The sequence below is a fragment of the Sceloporus undulatus genome, chromosome 4 (assembly GCF_019175285.1).
Source record: "Sceloporus undulatus isolate JIND9_A2432 ecotype Alabama chromosome 4, SceUnd_v1.1, whole genome shotgun sequence".
Lineage (NCBI taxonomy): Eukaryota > Metazoa > Chordata > Lepidosauria > Squamata > Phrynosomatidae > Sceloporus > Sceloporus undulatus.
This window is the reverse complement of record NC_056525.1, coordinates 87,350,243-87,357,798: the sequence shown is the minus strand read 5'-3', so window position 1 is coordinate 87,357,798 and position 7,556 is coordinate 87,350,243. Positions and strand designations below refer to the sequence as shown.

Sequence of the window (7,556 nt, the reverse complement as noted above, 5' to 3'; positions counted from 1 at the left end):
AAACAACTAGTTAATACATTGCCAATTATGAATTCATAGATTTCCCCAAATAGCGTAACTCACTACATTACTGGATAATGGTGGCATAATTCTATACTTTTATAGTACAATAGGTTTTTAAACCATTTCAGTTTGTAGACAGCAACTCTCTCTCTTGCCAGGTCAGTAAATCAGAAGGCCTCAGGAGAAGGATTTTGTTTCAACTAAATTCATCACATGGCTCCATGTTGGCTTCTTTGTTCTGTCTGCTACCTCTAACAAGAAGAAACGGTGAAATCTCGGTTGGAATAAAGTGACTGGATGTGGTTTTAGAGGAGAGGTGAGTTTTTTGCTCATTAGAAAGCCTCAGGTTGTCAGGATGTTTTGACTTGAAAGATTGGTATTGTTCCTCCCATCCTATATGGGTGGAGGATTTTAAAAAAGAAAGTGGGGATGTTTTGTCTCTTCATCTCTTCTCCTCTACAGGTTTATGTTTTCTATTACTTATTATTATATAATTATAATACTGTACATATACATCTATGTTAGTGAACTGCTTGAAATCCTTTCTACTGTTTTAGTATGTTTATCTTGGCACGGTGCGAGGCATGGAAATTAAATTAAATATTTTCCTCAACCTCTCTCATTTCCTCATCTCTTGGCCTCTCTCCTTTCCTTCCACCCGCCTTTCCCACCCATTCCTGCATGAGCAGGTCATATGGCTCTGAGAGCTTTAGTTGTAGCTGTTAACTTGCACAGAAAGTGGCATGCAACTGCCCAGAGTAATTACTAGCCCAATAGCATGGTTGAAATGTAACAGGAAATCTTGAACGAGCCTGGTTCATAAAGATCACTTGGGAAGACTGACAAATCTATTTTCAATTTTACATTAGCCATAGTTCCTTGAAACATCTAAACTTACTGAATATTACAGACAGCCTTCTGTATCCATGGATTCTGCATCCACAGAATCAACCATCATGGCCTGAAAATACTCACGCCCTCATAAAATCCAAAAATCAAACCTTAGTTTTTCCATCTTATATATAAGGGATATCATTTCACTATGCCACTGTATATATGACTTGAGGATCCATGGATTTTTGTATCCATGTGGGATCCTAGAACCAAACCCCAGTGGAGACCAAAGGCCCACTGTAGTATGTTAAACTATGGTTTGAGAACAAGCCATTATCTGAAACCATAATATGGATCATAGGGGTGACACAGGCCACCCCTTTCTGCTGCACTCTGGGTGGCTTCGGAGCACAGTGTTTTGACACTACATGCTCTGAAGCTGCCCAGTAGTTTAAAACTAATAATGATGATATATTTGCTTTGTGGGATAGGCTCATCTATCAAACTCAAACTTGATCATGTACTCATTTTCTTCAGAGCTAAACTCGTTCTAACCCAATTCTAAATAGATATTTTCCTCTACAGGAATTTGTACATATTTTTGTTTACATTTGTGTACACTCGTGTATGCTTACAATTAGCTTACAGTTGGAAACTGCTTAGACGCTGTTAGTTCTGTATGAAGTGGTATATAAATGAAGTTGTTTGTTTGTATGCATTTTTCAACTGTATGAATTTCCCAAGCATACAGTCCCCCCCCCCCACAAAATGCAGACATTTTCAAAAACATTTGTGAAGGGAGGAGCTGGACAAACCTGCTTAGTGCCACTCAATCACAGCTAAAGGAATGCTGTGAAGGGAAGCTTGTGGGGAAGAAAGGATACAAAACTGAGGCTTTTCTCTCAGGGGAGATTTAGGAAAAAGAAAGCCTAATGATAGAGAAAAACTGTAATAGAGATAGGAGAGTGAGCCATGGGGAAGAATTGAATAGAGCTTGGGGAGCTGTACATGATTAAATAGTTGATGATGTTGATTTTCTTTCCTGCCTCTCCTCATGGATTGAGGCAGGAAACAACAACAAATTAACAAATACACAACATCAATTAAAAACAGAACCAGCTAAAAACACACATCAATCTAAAAGAACAAACAAGACACATGCATATTAAAGGAAATCACATTTAAAAAGTCATCATTTAAAATTCACAGTTTAAAAATAATCTGTCCAGAAACTAGTCTTTAACACTTTTAAATTCGAACAGTATATTCAGCTGTTGAATCTGGATACCAGTTAATGTGTGATCTGATTATGTCTTAATAAACGTCTGCTTGCACAACTGTGTGGCTGTTCCTGTTCAGTTTTAATGAACAGTCTGAACACATTGAATGCCCAGAATACCACACTTAATTGTCCATATAGAGATCACCTTGTGGCCTAAATGCACAATCCAGCGAGAAATCTTGAGGAGGCCAAGGGGGAAGCTGAATGACAGAAACCCAAGGGTTTGGACTGCAAGTCCAGCCTGGAGACGGGAACCATCACAACATTTTTCTTTAATTTTCAAAATAGACTGCAAGTTCAGAAATGAGTAAATTTCCACCACAATCTGCATTTCGGTCCATAGTCAGTTCTGTTCATAGAGGTCTGAGGTACAAGCTGGGTAATACCAAATTAAATTTTGAATCCAACAGTTTACTTACCTATCCTTATTTCTGCCAACAAGAAGAAGATAGAGCAGAGAGGGAGTAGGAAAGCTCAAAAATTATGCAGACTTGTTCACATAATGGGCATCTGTGTTTTCCAGTTATATTTGAGCCAAGCCAGTGTGTAGCACAGTTTGAAGACCTGAAATTTTACTTTGTTTTTGTTGTTTTGCAAAAGAGACTTTCCAGTTCTCAAGAAAAGCTATACTATATCATAAATCTTAAATCTGCTTGCTGTTACTGGAGTGGCTCTTCTTCTTTTCTATAAACACTCTCTACAATGAAGCCCATTTGGCAAAGGTTAAGAGATTATATAAATATCTCTGAAGAACAAGGATTTTGTGAGGGACAAATGTGTTTTGAAAATGAAACTCTCCAAATGCTGCTGCACTAAAGAATCTCAGATTATTTTGTTTAAATAACTCAGCTTCTCAGAATATCTACTTTGAGCATTTTATGTTTACCACAAGAAGCACAATACAACTTCCAAACTTTTTCAAAGCACAGTTTCTTTTCAGGTTTTTTTGTATGCTTACAAGCACATCATACTTGGCATTGTATAGCCAAATTACTAATAGTTATAGAAGTAAGACAGAGAGAAAAACAAAGAGAGAATAACAAACCTGAAGCCAAAGGCTTTCATTGCCAGCATCCATGGTTTTTTGTGGGTTTTTCAGGCTATGTGGCCATGTTGTAGAAGAGTTTATTCCTGATGTTTCACCAGCATCTGTGGCTGGCATCTTCAGAGAATGCTGGCGTGGAAGAGAGTTGGATATATGTATACTTGTGACTCTGGGTAGGGAGAAGTGATTTCCATGTTAATCTGTGTATTGTTCTGTTGTTGGTGGCAGGGCCTCAGGGTGGGAGGATATGCAAAGAGGATTAGTGTCTGCTAATTGGTGATCATTATCTGCTATGAAAGCCCCTGACCCTGGGTGGTTTCTCATTTGCATTTGCTGAGTCCTGGCTTTGCTATTTTTCAGGACTTGTAGTCAAACCTTGTTCATTTTAAGGGTTTCTTCTTTTTGGTTGAAATTATCCAGATGTTTGTGGATTTCAATGGCTTCCCTGTGCATCCTGACATGGTAGTTGTTGACATGGTCCATAATTTCAGTGTTTTCAAACAGCTTTTTATGCCCAGGATGGTTTATAACTTGTTCTCCTACTGCTGATTTTTCTGGCTGACTTAGTCTGCAGTGTCTCTCGTGTTCCTTGATTTGTGTTTGTACACTATGTTTGGTGGTCCCTATGTAAACTTGTCTGCAGCTGCATGGTATGCAGTAAACTCCTGCAGCTGTGAGAGGGTCTCTCTTGTTCTTTGCTGAGTGCAGCATTTGCTGGATTTTCTTGGTTGGTTTGTAAACCATTTGGAAGTTGTATTTCCTCACCAGTTTCCCTTTTCTGTCTGTGACTCCTTTGATGTATGGTAAAAATACCTTCCCTTTGGATGTTTGCTTGTCTTCACTCCTCTGGGTTTTCCTGGGTCTGGCAACCCTTCTGATGTCTGAGCAGGAATAACCATTAGCTTGTAGAGCCCGGTCTAGGTGCTTCAATTCATCTTCCAAGAAGTGGGGTTTACAGATCCGTTTTGCCCGGTCTACCAGTGTTTTTATTGTACTTCTTTTTTGTCCTATGTGATGGTTGGAGTTCTTGTGCAAGTATCTGTCTGTGCATGTAGGTTTTCTGTACACTGTGTAGCCCAAACATTGGTTCGGCTTGCGGATGACTAGGACATCCAAAAATGGTAGTGTTCCTTCCTTTTCTTTTTCCATAGTGAAATGGATGTTAGGGTGGATGTTGTTCAGATGGTTCAAAAACACAGCCAGATCTTCCCCATGGCTCCAAATGGTGAAAGTGTCATCCACATATCGGAACCATGTTGTGGGCTTTTTTGGTGCTGTTTCCAGGGCTTCCTTTTCAAAGTGTTCTATATAAAAATTTGCTATCACAGGGCTTACAGGGCTTTCCATTGCTACCCCATCTCTCTTCTTGTAGAATCCATTGTCCCACTGGAAATAACTCATGGTGAGACAATGTTCAAACAGAACTGTAATGTCTTCCAGAAAAATTTGTCGAATGAGTACCGTGGTGTCCATTATGGGGACTTTGATGAGCAGGGAGACCACATCAAAGCTGATTGGTATGTCTCCAGGTTTAAGTTCAAGGTTGTTGATTTTTCCTATGAAGTGAGCTGAGTCCATGATGTACATTTGCCCTATATCAGTTTGTAATTGTGTGGCCAGAAACTTGGCCAAGTCATATGTTGGGGATCCAATAGCATTAACTATGGGTCAGAATGGAATGGAATCCTTGTGGATCTTGGGAAGTCCTTTAGAGTCTTGGTGGGAGAGCCTCAGATTTGCACAAACTTTGTCTTGTGGTTGGCTGAACTGAGGAGTTTTTGATCAGGGTGTTCGTTTTCCTGGTGATTGTGTTGGTTGGGTCTTGTTTCAGTTTTTTGTATGTTGAAGGATCCAGGAGTTCCTTGATTTTTCGTTTGTATTGTTCTGTTTCCATGATTACTGCAGCATTGCCTTTGTCCGCTGGGAGAATGATGATTTCTGGGTCCGAATTGAGGTCCTTGATGGCTTTTCTTTCTTTTTAGGTTATGTTGCTGGAGGTAGTTTTGCCTTGTGCAGAATCCTGGCTGTTTCTCCTCTTATCTCTTCCACTTCCTCCTCTGGGAGATGATGGAGGGTGGATTCAACCCGGGCAATGATGCCTTCAACTGGGATTCTGGTGGCGGTTAATGCAAAGTTGCCACCTTTGGCTAGGATGGCTATTTCCTCTTTTGAAAGTTGCCACTGTGTGAGATTGATGATAGTTCATGATATATCTAGTGAGGGTTTCAGCTGGTGCTTAAGCCATTTGTTGAATTTTTGTTTTAGTGTTTCAGTGTGGTCTGCCATATCTTTTTCCATTTCCCTGTAGGTGAGGCTGTGAGTTTTGTCCCAGTCTTGGGTGTTTTCTGACTGATGCTGAGGTGGAGTGATAGCAGTTCCTTGTCTGTGTTGGCCACTTCTTTGCAGCTGGTGTGTATTCTCTCCCATTCCATCCTGTTGTAGATAACATTGGCCTGTGGGGATTTGAAGGTCCTTTTTGCTGTGAGAAAGTGTGATATGGTATCTGTGTCTCTGCAGTGTAGCAGGAAAATTAGTGAGCAGAGTAGGTGTGCTTTCCTGGTCCAGAGTTTTTCCAGTCTCTGGGTGTTTTGGAACAGTTTCTCCCAGTAGAAATTTCCAATGTGAAGTTGAAGGCTTTCATGGCCAGGATCCATAGTTTTTTGTGGGTTTTTTTGGGCTATGTGGCCATGTTCTAGAGGAGTTTATTCCTGATGTTTCAGCAGCAGGAATAAACTCTTCTAGAACATGGCCACATAGCCCAAAAAACCCACAAAAACTATATAATAACGAAGCTGTTTTTGGACTTAATATTGTTCATGTGGAAGCAGTATTTTGAAAATGAATGAGAAATGTGTGGACTGCAGTTCCCATCTAATTTCATTGTTGACTCTGCTGGCTAGGGCTGATGGGAGTTTGCAGCCCAATAGCAACAGATATAAGGCCATACATTCTCAACTCCTGACACTGAAGATTGGCTCAATGAGCCAACTTCTGACTCATCCCCACGTTCTGTGTTGTGTGGGATTCTACACATGTTTTTGAAACCCTGCTTTCCAGAGACATCCCATGACCTGACTGCAATACAGTCTAACCCTGGTATCAGTGGGATTGGTTTCTGTGGTTTCATTTATCTGTGTCCAGGAAAAAATGTCTCTCTAGACAACTGAAAATCAATTGGGCTTCATAGAAATTTGTCAGTTGCATTGCTTCCCAGTGCAATTCTGTGGTCAGCTTCCAGCAGAAATATAGCATTCATCATTATCTGGGGTTCTCACTACATGTAGTAAGTTTGGAAAGGTTTCCCCAATAGATATGGGGGTTGGACTGTACTGAAACCATGCTGCTGCAGTATTGACATGTTTCATCCAAAGGAGGCCTCCAAGGATGAAGAAGGGGGAAAGTAGAGCCAGAATGATGGGCCCCAGTAGGAGCAGGAGGGTAACAATCCTGTAATGGTATAGGCAGAGGCAGAATTCAGATCACCCAGACAGCTATTGCAATCTGTGGAGGCAGCCAAGAGACATTTCATCCCTTGAACAACAAATTAAAGTGCAGCTAGCAAAAGGTCAGGCAATGCCCTGCTCCATTTTAAATTCAGGATGCTGAATTTAATGAGGTCAGCTGGACTGGCTGGCTATAAATTAGCTCAGCCCAGGCCATTCTGTTGCTGTAGAATAATAGGTCCCAAACCTCTGGGATACCCTGTCTTATATCTATGGCTTCTTGGCCCTCCATAAAGTCTGGAGTAATCTTTCTAGCAATTTCCTCCTTGACTTTGAACTCTGTCAAGACTGCTTTCTCTCACTGAACTTGGACTGTCTGGACCAGCTCCTGTTTGTCATTCTGTTTTATGCTGGGATTTGCCTGGCTTCCTATGCCAGTACCTTTGGACTCAAGATGTGCTCACTGAGAACTCACTGTGTTAAAACAGGTCAGATATAAGACTTCAAGGTTCTCATATTGGAACTAAGTAGCAATGGGACAGGCCAGTACTTGGATGGCATGCTAAAGCTTTGAGATGGAATTCTGCAAATTCTGTCCTGCAAAGAAATGGGGACAGAAGTGTAATATAGAAATACAGTCGCCTTCCTTATGGTGGGCTTGCCATCCATGGATTTAACCACCATGGATGGCAAGCCCCTGTTTGATTAATAGTGGTGCATATGTGCTTTAATGGAACTTGACATGCATGGATTTTGTATCCGCGGTGTGTGGTCTGTGTGTCCTGAATGAATCCTTGTAAATACAGCGGTCTGCTGTGTATGCTCTCTGTAGGGATAAAAAACTGTTGAGTATGATTTTATTCAAGAGTTTGTTTTTCCATGACAAACATTTCTATTTTTTCCCTTGGGAGAATTTGTACATATTCTTGTTTCCATTCTCCCCCCCCCC

The 7,556-nt window shown here is 40.8% G+C and overlaps 1 protein-coding gene across 1 annotated transcript in view; it reads left to right on the top strand.

Annotated features, from left to right (window-relative positions):
• The window catches only part of LOC121927983 (FRAS1-related extracellular matrix protein 1-like), a 161,333-nt gene that overhangs the window by 64,047 nt on the left and 89,730 nt on the right, over positions 1-7,556 (top strand).